We start from the raw sequence: 15,189 nt of genomic DNA on the forward strand, positions 1-15,189 counted from the left end.
TTGTTTGTTGAAAAATTAAAATTTTTAAAATGTGACAATGCTTTAATTACATTTAGAAAATGATTATGATTTACTTAAAATTAGTACTTTAAAGTTAGGGTAACATTGTAGCCTGGCATCTTTTATTGTTGTTGTTACAGTCATAACCAAATGATCAAATATGTTTTTTAAAAACACATGGTTCACTATCAGTTTGGAACAATAAGCAATTAAACAAATGATAAAAACTAAAGAAACCATGCTCATTTGTGTTAAAATAATTTCTTTTGACCCATCCATCTACCCTGATCTCCTCTTCATGCACACTTTATCACCTGACCTCCGCCTTTGCTCCTGTATTAATTTCCTTGGTTTCTACAGCACAATGTCACTCCTACATATATGTCCTCTTCTCAGGAGGACAGATTCCCTTGATAATTTTGCCATCTTAAATGAAAATGTGTACAGTTAGACTACAGCTTTATCAGCTCTTGAAATATGTGCAGCTGGCATGATCCAGTGATGTCGTGTAGATACAGTACAGTTTAAAGAGGAACATGACATGAAAATTAACTCACATAATTATGGATCCTCTTTTAAAAAAAACAATTGCAATATGTTACTTCCAATGTCGACAGGTGTAATTACATCAGTGCTACCTACGGCTATGCTCAGTGGGTTACCTCCTGCACTGACAACGGCACACAAATGAAACTGCAGTATCCATGCACTGCTAATGTAATAAATCATAAAAGAGGTAATTTATTTAGAGCCGTGTAAAGAAAATCTTTTCCTGTTCTGACATCCCTGACTGATAACAACGTGGCTATATACGACAACACCGTGCGAATTCCACAATCTCAGCACTCTCTACAGGAATAATGCTATAAATCTCAATATATTTCCACAATCTCTCTGTTATTGGCAGCAAACCAGCTGCATTTTTCTTAAGCCAACGCAGAAGGGCTGATGAATGTGTGGATGCTGCCATATGGGACGCATTTATTTCTCTACATGTTTGTGTTAAGTGCTGTCCATATGAAAGAGACATCTTTCAGTGTTTAGTCCAGATATGAATTGTCTGATTCCTTTACACTGTTCTGGATTACTTTGTCAATGCGGCAAAGAAGCAAGATTAAGTTTAAGTGGTACACTGGAGAATGAGCAATAACCATCTTAGACATTTTTAATATTCAGCATAAGGGGCCATGAGGTTTAAATTGATCTGATTGTTTTATTATGTGTCGCTTTAGCATCACAAGTCCGTGCATCATTGTGCAATAAACAATAAACCAACAGTTAACTCACTGAAAAAATTCACCACCAGCAACATTTGGTTGCCATCGAACCCTGAGTTTATAGCGAGGGAATCCAGATCTGACTATGCAGTGTAGGTTACCAACCCAAAATGAAAAGAGTGGAGAGAGTAGCCAGCGAAAGCATGATTCATTTGACACCCTCTGTCACTGTTGTAACGTTTTTCAAATCCAGTACAATTGTGGTGCAACGCAGTCAACAATGGGCATCCAGTGACTCATGCAACAGTCGTTCAAAAGCAAACAAAGACATATAAATTGACTGTGACAGTACAAGAGAGGCAGACAACGAGATGGGACAAATCAATCAGATCTCAATAGATCAAGTCAAACCTAGACAAAGATTTTGAAAAGAATAAATCTGTAAATGCATGTGACAGTCAGATGCTGCGGCAGGTGTTACTATAGACTGAAATTACAAATCTCTGAGTCTCTTCACCTCCACGACTGGTAATCTGGATGTACAGGATGAGAAAATAGTGACTTAGATTCTCTGTTTTAGAGTATGGTTATATATAGATTTCCAGGCGGCACCATTACTGTTGTTAAAACCGTTTTTACTACCCTATAACCTCAGTCACACCGTGATATGATGCTGCAGAAAATATCAAGTTCACCAAGACAAACAGCAGCGAGGCTGTGGCTGAATGAAAGACACAGTTAAGTATAATAGACGGCCACAACAACGCAACAAGTGCAAAAAAAGGTTAATTTTGAATTTTGGTGTGCGTACAGAGGTGATCAGTTACCATTAGCCTAAAAGCGACTGAGCTAACAGCTCAAAGCTGTAGACATTATCACAAAACATAATTAACTAATGAGGAAAACCTGGTGGCCATTAGCGGTGAGTCTCTGCAGCAGAAGGGCAACGGCAAGATGTCGCACCTAAATGGGTTACAGCAGCGCACCAGGGATGACAATAGTGTGCATGCATGTGTGTTTTGTGTGTGTGTGTGTGTGTGTGTGTGTGTGCGCGTGTGTGTGTGTGTGTGTGTGTGTGAGTGAGAGAGAGAGAGAGAGAGAGAGAGAGAGAGACAGAGAAAGAGTGGTGGGCTGAGACGGAGTGGAATAACAGGAACAATTATGATACCCACTCATTTTGTGATAAGAGCTGCTTCCATGCTGGAAAGAAAAATAAATATATTAAGCAGCTTAATAGAGGGTAGATAGCAGAGAAAGATCTTGCAAAAGAAAAGGCAGAAAGTGAGATGGAGATTATGCAGAGTGACACAAAAAGGATAACAATGGAGGTGAGGAGACAAGGGGTCCAAGGGGAGAAGTCTCTGTTTCTGACTGAACTACAAATGGAGACCAATCAGCCTTGAAGCTGTCAGGTTTCAGATTTAAGAACAGCTTCAAAGCCGTCAATCTGTCTGTGGGGCAAAAGACAGCTCAAGGTGTAAAGGAGTTTATACTTAAACTACTTTAAAAGATACTCAGACAGATAAGAAGTACTTTACTATCATCTCGTCTTACAGATGTGAAAGCTGGTTATAATTGTTACTGTATCACCCGCGGCTGAAGTGTCAAATTAACATTTCAGGAGTAGTCTAGCTTAAAAAAATAAGGATTATCAAACCAGCGCTGCTCTGGTCATGGATGATTAGGGAACTTCAAACTTGAGGCCCTCACAGGTTCTTGTCAGCAAACACTCATGTAGATGTAAGTGGATTGGTTAAACACATTCCCTTAGTAGACACATCTAAGTATCTAAGAAAGACATTGAACCAAGGGCGTCAGTTTGTTTTTAAAAGTGGGGGGGATGGAGACCACAGCACTTTGAGAAAATGTCGAAGAACGGCGGCAAAATGCCACAAGCTGGGCTTGAACTCACCACACCAAACACGGAGGCTTAACTTGTTGAGCTATCGGTACCTGCAGGTAGAGGGGTGTGTGGGCCACTATAGTACTAATTCTCCCGGGCCGAAATTTTGCCCCTGCACGCCTCTGGTCGGAGCTTCCACTTGGCATGGGCGCAAATTTAGCATCTGCGCGTTTTTTTTTTAACCTCACGAAGGTGTGCTGCTTGTCTGTGCAACTCTCGGCCGAGTGCGGCTGGTGCGTTCGTGATCATAGGAATTTTCTATACTGCTGAAAATAACTGGGTTTACAACGGCTTACATGTGAAGAATTTGAATGTGTTGGAGACAAAATGACCCCTGACAAAAAGTGGGGGGGACACATCCCCACCGCCCCCCCTAAACTGACGCCTATGCATTGAACACACTAAAACGTGAAGGTATGTTATAGCTTCCTGATCTCATCTTACCCCTTAATTGTTGTTTAACAATGTCATTCTTGTCCAAAGGCAATGAATCTGGTGTAACATTTATTCAGCGGAGCCTATGATGCTGCACAAAAAGCAAAGCTGTGTATATGTTGTTGGATTAACAAGAGCTATTAAATCATGCCTGTTAAAAGAGGTACTTAGCTTCTCTACAGCCGTTATTGGATGATTTAGGGCTTGGCTGAGTGACGCTCTATGGAGGCATCACATGACGCTGCGAGCCCTGAGAACAGGAAAGTGTCCTGCTGTTGGAAAAATCATTAGCTGAAACCTCAAATTCAATTACTTCCTCGGCACTGGATCTCCCCTGATGGTCCTTTGGAGGACTTCGTGGCCAAAATAACTCCCATAACTCCCCCACCTTTGTGATCTCCCCACCGCCCGATGAGAGGGCCAGCACCAGGAGTTGCCATCGATGGAACAGCACAATCAGAGACACTCACAAAAACATTTGGACACCTAGCGGGGAGCAGCAAAAGTAAACAAATACAAATCAAGTCCAAATGAAGGATGATTTGTTTTGCCACAGCAGTCACCAGCGGGGCAGGACACACACAGAAACGTGAGGGTTATTACTCAGTGGGCTCCATTAAAATCAAACTTAAACATCCAATAGTGGAAAAAAGCACACATTTGGTTTACTTAAGTGAAAGGATCAATGCGAGAATGCTAAAATGCATTCAAAATCTTACATTTTTTTGGACGAAAATTGCCACTTTGACTGTTCTATTACCATTAATGTCCTCATTTGTTTTTTAATCCTGATGCATCGATGAGCATATTACTGTAGTGCCCTTCCAAAGGCCCAAAAGACAAATCTGAGAAGTCATGAAATGATTAACGGTCTAGTCAGGAAGAAAAATCGCTGCTCTGACACAGATTTCATGTATTTTCTTGGACTTTTCTGCAATTTTTGCTGCTTTGGGAAATGTGGAAATCTGGATAATTTTACAGCTTTGGGCCTCAAACTGAAGGCATATCAACATCTAGTCCTAAACAACAGATCTAAATGGAACCATGTGAGAAGGATAGAGGAGAAATGTCTCTTTAGTGGAAAAGACTGGATTATTTTAGAATTTTTTTTCATAAGGGTATCATGCATTTTTAATCCAAAATACTAATCTGAAGAGCAAATAATGGTATAGCTGCTACATACATATAGTAGAGGATACGCACATTATTTCTTTCTGAAATGTAGTGGCCAAAAGCAGCACAGAATGTTAAAACTCAAGTAAACGACGTCAAAACAGTGCTGAAGAATAGTAGATAAGTAGCGGTACTAAATCTCCTGTGTGTGACTTACTTGTCCGCTAGTTCTTCAACTGCCTTTTAGACACAAGAAAAACAGAATACAAGTCAAGAACAAAGATGGATGTGTGCATAAAGAGAGAGAAAAAGAAAGCCAGAGAGTGAGAGGCATAAAGTGAGTGTGTAGGCTGGGAGCACCTTTCTATATACCGTTGGTTTGCAGGGAGCCCTGAGGGAACAGCTGAGCCCTGCAGTGGGAGCCCTGTTGGTACGCCATGGGCTGAGACAAATGGATTAACAGTGATCTTTTTCTGCTTGATGAGGGGGCTGATGAGAGGCAGGTGGTACAGCGATGGAGAGGATTTGTTGGTTAGAAGTATCTGAGTGTGCGGTTTTCAGAAAAGAGGTGTAATAGTTAACATCTTCGTCTCGTCAAACATGCTTAGAGTGACGCAGAGCTCGTAAGAGGAAACCAATTCCCCTGCAGCGTCACGGGAGGGAAAGGCAGTGTTTCATGCAGGCATTGTTGACTTTTTCTTCATCTCCTCTAGGGTGTAGTTTACATTTACATACCGAACATAAATCGCCTTGTTGGAAAATCCAAAATTGAGTCAAGTTAAATTATTAATAGTCTTTGATTCTCGCCGTTAAAAGAGATGCATTTTATTTGCTTTTTCTTTTGGAGGGTGCTCTCATTTTTAGCAACTCTCTATGGATGTAAATAATAATAAATAATAAACTATATTTATATAGCACCTTTCAAAACACAGTTACAAAGTGCTTTACAACAACAGCAACAGACTGAAACAAACTAAGAACCAACCGCAGAGTGAGAATGTAAACAAATAAAATATGATAAAATAACATTACAAAAGTCTTTTTCAACAATACTTGGAAGACAAGACATAATTTGCTGCCCAGATCTCTTCAGGTACGTCATTCCAAAGCCTGTTGGTCTGTTGACAACTCTGATCCAGACTGAAATTAATAAACAACCATCGGATGGATTGCCGTTAAATTTGGTTTGGCCATGCAGGAATCTCCTCAGAATTATTTTAATCACCTTGGTGATCCTTATCGTTTTATTTATGGATATTCATTGGGTTTAAAATTTGTCTTTTACTCTACTTTGTATTGAGTGCATATATTGGATTAGCATGCTATGAGTCCTACACTAAGATTGTTAACATACCAAAAATTATATATGAGAACCATTAACATGTTAGCATCATTGTAAGCAATGTTAGCATGCTAATGTTAGCTTTTGACTGGAAGCGCCATTCTTACACACAGTCTTGCAGAGCTGCTAACATTTCTGCAGACTCCAAGTTACCCACACTGAAGAAAACACGAGGATGCCTTTATTGACTTTGCATTAAGTTTAAGGGAATGTTCATTTGTGATAAGTTTGACACAATAATTATTTTGTTACAGCAATAATGTTTGTTCTGAAAAACAACTTCTAATTGTAATCCAAAAACCTCAAAAATCATTTACAATATTTAGTCTCTTTCTGTTTTTTTCTGAGAAACTCTCCTCCACCCAATGCAATAGTTTATTGACTATTTATTTTGTTTAGTATTTTTGAGAAAATGGAATTTGAGTGTGAACACAGAAAATACAAAAATTTCTCATGGTTTTCATGTATTTTGAATTGTATTGTTGAAAGTGAAGGGGGTAAAAGACAGACTGAAGTGAAATAGTGGAGAATAAACAGACATAAATTTACTTTGATATGATAATGGAAAATGGTGCAGCACACAAAGTAGCAAAGGTCTCTGCTGGATTTGGATCCAGGTTGTTGTGGTATAAGGGGTTCTTTCCAGCTTTGCGTTTATACATCCTAGTTCTTCATCTGTGAATTGGAAATCAGCTGAGGTCTGAAATGCTTTATGAAGCTGACAAAGTGCACAAACTTTTCCAGAGGAGCTTAAAACAAGAAATAAAGTACACCCTTTGCATTTTTTTAGACTTTTTAAAACTCATATTTAAATCTGCTAAAACAAATTTCAGCACAGTCACGCTAAATACTGAACCTACCAACATTCCATTTAGTGTTAATACGCAGAATACAAACACTTAATTATTGCTTTGTCTTGTTTTACTGTATTGTCTTCATTAGCATATACATCCTCCTCTGAATGTCTACAGGAGGCGTCACGGTTCTTTACAAACATTTTAAGAACTAGAAATGCACCTGAGAGTGCTAGTGGCCTAATTAAAAAGACTATCATAAAAATAATGTAATATTAATGCATTATTCCTTTGCTTGAGCTCCAACTCTCCATCAAGTTAAATGACATTTAGTTTGATAGTTGCGACGTCATCTTGCTGACAGACAAACAGACGAACACTCAGAACATACCCCAAATGAACAGTTATATCTGTTTACAAGTACTTAAATGTGTGTAACTAACATTTATTACATGCTTATACTGCTCATAAAGCATAAATAGGAAAGCTTAAAGTAAAGTAGTAAAATAGATCAATATTTGACGACAGTTTTTGCAAAAAAGTTTTAGTTTCTTATAGGAACTCTGCATCACGAAGGAGTCCAACTAAATTTTATATAAATTGTAATATTGCAGTCGGTGGTTAGTTTACTAAAAATCCTTTATTTCTTTTGATCTACAAATGTCATGGGTCATTTCTCACATCGAGGACATTTTGAAACGTGACTTCAGCATCACAAAAATGTGTCTGAAAAACGTGAATTATATGTCCATCAAGGTCTCATCATTTCAAGGAAAGATAGGAAAAACCTTACATGGTATGAGGCTGTATCCTTTATTAATCAGTTATAAGACACTGAAAATACAGACTGATATGACTATGAATCTTATTTTTACAATTCTTATGTTATGCTGAAGTAATAAATAATAAAAAAAAAGAATGAGGCCAGAAATTCTCTAACAAGTACAAGATCATAATAACACATTGCTTTATCTGAACAGGCTTTTACAACCTCCATCAGTTTATGAAGATGTGATGTGGCTGTTATAAAATGACTCACGTTGAAATGATACCTGACAAATAGGATGTACATGTTGTGTAAGTTCCTCCATCCTTTTCATATCATCCAGTTATCTTGCTAAAGGGACGGAATGACAGTGAAAAGAATCATGCTATGCACTTCAGGACTTAAATCAGAGTAGCCATGTACATTTCAGGCTGTTTGCATTGTCAACCTGTATGGATCAGAGTAAAATTGACGGAGAATAATAAAGAAGTACAGAGGAATAATAAAGGAAAACATGCAAACATTTCTAGCTTGGCCAGATTAATTATGTTTTCACTGCATTTTATGTCCCTCTAAAGACGTTTGCTTGTGGAAATATGCTGTCTTACATACACTCTGTGTGTGTGTGTGTGTGTGTGTGTGTGTGCGTGCGTGCGCGCGTGCGTGCGTGCGTACATTTTTGTGAGCATGAAAATGCTATTTCAGACGCCCAGTAATGACACCATTAGTGTGAGGATAGAGTGAGTATTAAACCTCAGGGCAGAGCAGCACCACAGATGATTCCCCCAGAGTTAACTTTCCTCATATCCATCAGTCAGCAAGGCCAAACTAGAACCACAATCAACAACAACACCAGCAGCAGCGGCGGCGGCAGTATTTTACACCACGCTGTCACTCTCCCCCAGCAACAATCCATATACCTGCACTCTGACCGCAGCCTCCGTTTGTGTCTGATTCTCTCTGTTAACTTTTAATTTCAGGGAAACAGTCTTTCTCTGACTAAGCATAAACTGCGTATTGTTCTCTTAGTGATCCCTATCAGGAGCCAGTCAGCACTTTCTGGGGATACACAGAGATTGGGTGGAAACTGCTGAGGCGTACAGTGGCACGGCACTGAAGCAACGCAGTGTGGTGAATTGAGTTTAAACCCCGAGCTTTACGAAATCTCGGTGTCTCTGCGTCCTCCTCGTCTATTCTTCTAATCCACCTCCTTCCTTCTTTTCATCCAACAAAAGTGTGTGGGGGCCGTTTGAACTAGAAGCCTCACAACTGGCCAATGAGAAAGCAGAGGAGCAGATGGTAGGAAGAGTGGGTCCAGATGGGAATTTTTGGCCAGAACAGCGAAGTTGGTGCAGAAACACCCTGACACTAAGTGCTGAGGAATCTTTAAAGAACCAAAGTGAGTCAGGATGTTGGTGTTGATGAATCCTGAATAATGTCGCAAACAAGGCCACGACGCAGCTTTGGGAACAATTACAGAAGTTTGCTATGATCGAGTCGCAGAGGTCTCAGCACTACAATAAGCTTTAATGAGCAAGTTAATGATTGGTTTATTCGAACCAATTAAGGGGCTTTAATATGGCGCTTGGGAGAACATTAGTCATCAGACAGCAGCCGACCTCAGGGAATCATCCCAGATCCAATTCAAGGCGAGCTTGATTGTGCTTACGAGCGGTTGGAGGGTAAATATTCACCTTTTGCTCCACGTGGAAATCAAACCAAGCTGTCTGCACCTCAGATATTATATAGAACATGATTCACCTGATTTCCTCTCAGTGCATTTTGCTTTCAGCGTTTGGGTAGCAAACATGGGCCTCTTTTGACTCGCCAAGAAGTTGTCTGAATTAATTCCTTACTCCACACTATCACCCAATCCATCACCAGGATAGCTCAGTTAAAAGATCAGGGCCAACTTATTGCAAAAATCAATCTTGGTGACTGGTGAGCGTAGTAGAGTGAAGTCAATGAAGGAAGAAGCTCTCAATAATCATTAATGTATTCATTAACAGTGTGTTTAACTGAAAATATTTCCAAATATTCCTACACTAGTGCTCCTCATATCATATTAACAATAAAAGGTGGGTTGTATTTTGTCACTCTGCAACTAATATATACATGGTTGCTTTTAGTTTGTAGACAATAATTCCAAAGTCACAGATACTGCTGGGTAACTAATAACTGTTTAAAGCACTAATGTCTTAGTCCAATGGCCTGAAGATGTAAAAGTATGTCTCCATGTAGTTTTTAGTTATTTAAACAGGTGTAAATAGTGCATTTGTTGGGGACAATTTTCGACTGGTGCTCTAGTAAGAATCTACAGCAGCAGGACAGTGTAGGAGGAGCTGGCTCAAAATATACCACAAGTTCAGATATTGAACAAACATGTCATCTGGTGCAACAGTGTGGTTCAGGAATGTGTTTTCAATAATTTTTGAACAACATTTTAAGTCTGTTAATGGGGTCAGCACACTGTTGGTTTTGGTGTTTTCTCAGGATATGTTGTCAGTAAGAAAATGATGGAATATCACCTGACTTTTGCAGTTTTTTTTGTCGCTAGCTAGATTCATGAGCTGCACCTGTTCTTGCCAAAGATCCTCTGGCTTGCTGGGTCCCATATTGACCATTTTAAGCTTGTTTTTTCCTTAAACATTCACAATCATGCTTTTTTATTAATCTGGTAAATCAGGTCGAATTGCCTGTATAATTGCAAGGTACACGGTGCTGTTTTTCTCTCCTATAGTAGATCTTCCTTAGACAGTTTTATACGGCTCATTGTGATTCACAAACTTTCATTTATACAGACTGCAGCCTCTAAAGTCAAACCGGCTTCTTAAATTTTTTATCATCTTGCTCCTGGAGCAGTGTGCAGTGATGTGGTAGGAGTGCAGAATCAGTCTATTCTCACAGCCGTTCAGCCGTTTTTTTGTGCATGAAATATCTTTTTAGTATTTTAAGTCACCTGGTGGTAGGTAGGACCTCATATTATTTTTGTGTTGTTGTTGTTGCTCCATTGGAACATGCCAGTTTTATTAACTGAGTTGAAGTGTGGAAGTCAGCTTTTGTTTTACACAGGACCTTTTATACAAACTTAATAAATCAATACACTGCTGAAAATAACAATATCATTGTTTAATGTGTTGTATGTAGCACTCCATTGGCTGTTATGTCATTATTATATTCTAAAAAAATTTAAGTAGGTCTATAAATTTCAGTTATTTGTCATTAATTGTATCCAGAATTTTGGTTTATAAACTTTGGTGAAGTCACACACGATCAAAGTGTTCCATGAATTCCTCCTCATACATTAAAACTTCACATTTATATAGAAGTTTAACAGGTGTAGATATACATTACCAGATATAAAGGTGACTTAAAAGTGACCCATATGAGGTGTCCGGTGCCACGGAGCTACATGAGACAGAGTTCACCAGTCAGGCGTCAGCACTTGGCGTCACGCTGTATTTCACACTTTTTTGCTCTAGAGTCATTTGATGTATTGTGTGAAGGATGCTTCCGTGTTGTGTTCTTCTCTTAGATGACAGTGTGTGCTCTTTGTTCTGGCTGTGTCTCGTGACGGGTCTGCAGTGTGCCTGTGTGAGTCTCGGGCTGCGTCACCACTGACTGTAATGGCTGAACACTGCAGGGTGGAAAAACCTCTGCAACCTGCATATATTTATACCCAGTTGCTCTCAACAACTAGACAGGAGGCACATATTTGCAAATATGTGCGACAGTTAATCGAATACAATTGAATAGTGTTATGAACACGTCGTAAGATTAATGTTGAGCTAAACTCACTAGGCTCTGTTCCCGTTTGTTTAAGAGCAGCAAATGGTAAAATATTAACTATGCATAACTTTTTTAGCAGCTAATTTGTCAATGATATGCCACAGAAAGACTCAATAATCAGTAATGTCTATATACAGGGAAAGCAAAAACTTCAAAAGCAGGATTTTCATGAAGCACAGTAATTTAGACAGAGCTGGTCTTCCCTATTATCTCCTCAGTGGATACAATTCCCATTTTAATTTAATCAGCGGCAGCAGGACAAACTCATGAGGTCCTGCATGGAATCGACTGCGGTGCAACACAGGTTTCATTTCCTGCTCAGAAGCTTTTCTAAAAGGCACTGTTTTAAGCTACTGTACAAACTGTCACCATGGCAACCAGAGCTATCCAGAAAAAAAAAATGCAACAAAATGGATAAAACGGCAACACAAAACAATAAGCCACTTCTGATAAATTCATCTGTAATTGCAGAACCAAATCTTTTATCTGGCATTCGCTGTTTTTCGAGTGGGAGGTCTGCTGAAATACACGGGTAAGACAATTTCTACACGTACAAAAAAAAAAATGTTTAATTTCTATCTACTCACTGAAAACCTGTACTCCATCACTCTTATTCTGCTTCATCAACCTTATGTAAGAAAAAGGTCACATATCTATTATTAAATATCTCAGTCATGGTATATTACATTATTAATCACCTCTGTACGGTCTCTAAACACACACGCTGTGGCTCTGACCCAGGTGTCATATATGTTTATGTAAAAATAGGCATGCGATCTCCCCGGATCATGAAATTAGAGCAGCAGCCAAGAGATGGAAATTCACAAATCATAAATAACAAATTCAGCAGAGCAAACCGCTAAAACAAAAAAACCTCCGACTGCTCATGATTTGGGCAATGAAGAGGCTCTCCGTCTCTCATTGTCAGGAGAAAAACTGAACATGAATGGCAATGAAACTCTAAATACCGAACATGTCCTTTGAGGGGAACCGAACAAACAGCCTTTATGTAGTTGATACAATTGTATAACATCTGACTGAGCCACCTGAACTGTCAGCATATCAGGGCCATAAAAGCAGCACAGAAGCAGAAATGTACTGTGAAAGCACAGCATGGGGCAGAGCAGCAAGAGCTCTGAGACACCCGCCCACCCTTCCTGAATCAGCCGTTTCTGTGGCGACCAGAGCGGAGAGGGGTGGAGGGAGGTGCTCGGTGAAAGTGAAGAGACAAACATTTGAAACCTGGTGGGAGAAACATAAAGGGAGGGATGTGTGGATGGATAGATGGATGGATGGATGGATGGATGGATGGATGGATGGATGGATGGATGGATGGGGGTAGATATATTGAGCGGTGGGTGATAAAGGGATGTGGCAGGGTCACTGTGGAGCTGGGGCTGATTCCTCAACATCGCAGCCAGTTGACAGATTGACAGTCGGAGGCAAACAACAAGCAGCATCCACAGCGAGAGAAAGACGTACGCCAAGGGAATTTTTCACTGTCAGTGGCAGTCCAGATCACGGTCATGGCTCAGGGGTTTAAACCATCTAAACACTGACAATGTCTCTCTGTGAAATCTCATTCAGCCATATGCTTCCACTCAAAGGTTCCTCTGTCCTTCCTCTTCGCAAATCATTACAGGGCCGAAGTAAGTCGTGAAGACTCGCAGACGAAACTTCAAAGCTGATTCAACAAGTTGTGCTCTGCAGGAAGAGATTCTGGACCAGTCTGCTGATTCCCCGCAGTAAACACTCTTGAGCTGCCATTACACACAATTACATCCCAGGATGCAGTACAAGCGACAAGTGTTCCTTACTAACATGGAGGAGAAGGTGCTAAATCAGAAGCCAGCTTCGTGTCACAGCACAAATCATCAAGTTTGAGCTCAAAGCAATTAATCGACATGAATGTAATTAACTGAAACTGTTAAAAAGAGCATACATGTGGGAAAATCCACTATTTAACGTGACAACCCCACACTGCGCTGTGCATTAAATATTAGAGAGAATAAACAAGCATGTTCTTGCTCATTAAACAGGTCTTTGATTTGATGTCAGCTCTGTTTTTGAAATCACGCCAGTAAGCTGAGAACTTTATTATGAAATGGATTAGACATGAAACTGAAAATATGCTTGTCGTCTTACACCACAGTGATCGCAATGCTACAACAGTTGGCGATGGATGCAGCGCTTCTTTTGCGCAGTTGAGACAAAAGGCTCACACTAAGCTGAAGAAAAACAGCGGAAATCTGAAATGCAAACACCTGCAGATATTCCAGACAGCTGTCGACAAACTACTGTGTTCACACAGACACACTGCGGGATGAAATCTACACACAATCTGCATTCCATCAAATACTGTAGTCCGCCTAAAGCACAGCATCTGAGAGAGGGCACTGTCTTCATCGTTTTTTTTCCCCCTTTTTTCTCCTTTCTCTCTCTTCTGTTTTGAAACAAGACTGAGAGAACAGTAGCAGAGCTGAAGCAGTTCCCACTCCACCCACTTTCTCCGTCAGGGACACATGGATTCACACATGGGGGAACGGGGATGAAATCGAATGCGTTCACTATCAGAGGCAAACGTTCTCCCCAAGTCCCTGTGGTCTTTCTCACTTGTCAGTCAAGAGGTAAACAAGCCTTCACACAGATGAACATGTAAAAAAAAAAGAAAGAAAAGAAAGAAAAAAACACACCCCCACCTGTTTTAATCAGACACACAAAGGAAAGGTGGATACGCCTCGTTTGTTAAGAAGTTCTCACAATCCATGTTGGCATTTCTTAAATCAACACATCCCTGCATTAACACATCACTTTAATGACAACAGTAAAACACAGATATAACAGAGGAAATCCTGAGAACAATCACACTGAAGCCAGATTGGGGCTACACTGCTGAGCATTTCATCATGTTGACACTCACCTGTTTGTGTGTCTGCTGTCAGAGTCCTAGTGCGCGAGAGCTGATCAGACAAGAGGAAGAAGTGCGCAAGGGACTGGACTGTAGTTGCTCTGCACTGGACACATACCAGAGGACCGACTGGCTCTGTTCTGCACTGCACAGCTCACAGCGCTCTCCTCTTTCCTTCCGAGTCTGGAGACAAACAGCAGCTCTGCCTCTGCTGCCTCTCCCTTCCCTGCCTTTCACACGTACTGTAGCAGCAGCAGCAGCAGCAGAGGGAAGGCTGGGGGCTGCAGAGTCTGTGATCAGCACAAGTCTCTCTCTCTCTCTCTTTCTCTCTTTCTTTCTCTCTCTCCTCCAGGCTTCTGTGTCTCTCCTCAAGTATGGCTACAGGCAACCATGACTGGAGAGGTGAGCAGAAAAACGAAAGCAAAAAAACTGGGGAGGAAAGTGTGTATAGGGATGGAGCTGATTCCCTTTGCAAGTATTTATGTTGTGTTTTGTGCTTTGACAGCAACACCAGTGTATACAGGCGGTGGGAGTAAAAGCTTTACTCCCACCTCCTGCTCCCCCTGTTTCACCACCTACCCAACCCACCCACCCCTTCTCGCCAGCCCGACACCAGCCTGTTGAAATGAGTCATCAGCCGTCATCCAATCATACGCCGGAGCACAGCCTCGAATTAGAATAACGAATATTTATGCACTCCTGTTTTAAGGAGAGGAAAATGAAATGGAGAATTGTCCGGGGAGGACTTGGCATACTTTGCGCTGGGTGAAGGAGATCAGGTGATATATAAAATCAATAAATGATGTATCATCGGTTTTCAAAAACAACAGAGTAAACAGGCAATTGTATCTGTTATTTCTTATTATAATACCTAGTAAGCAAGGAGGATGCAGCTTGGAGATACCAGACGATTAGAAATGTA

The 15,189-nt window shown here is 40.4% G+C and overlaps 1 protein-coding gene across 1 annotated transcript in view; it reads right to left on the reverse strand.

Annotated features, from left to right (window-relative positions):
- LOC110948281 (prickle-like protein 2) overlaps window positions 1-14,782 on the reverse strand; it is a 35,809-nt gene extending 21,027 nt beyond the window's left edge. Inside the window, 1 exon segment of the mRNA XM_051950057.1 lies at window positions 14,280-14,782. The gene's annotated coding sequence lies outside the window, so the exon portion shown is untranslated.
- Window positions 14,783-15,189: the final 407 nt, after the last annotated feature.

This window comes from Acanthochromis polyacanthus, chromosome 6, assembly GCF_021347895.1.
Source record: "Acanthochromis polyacanthus isolate Apoly-LR-REF ecotype Palm Island chromosome 6, KAUST_Apoly_ChrSc, whole genome shotgun sequence".
Taxonomy (NCBI): domain Eukaryota; kingdom Metazoa; phylum Chordata; class Actinopteri; family Pomacentridae; genus Acanthochromis; species Acanthochromis polyacanthus.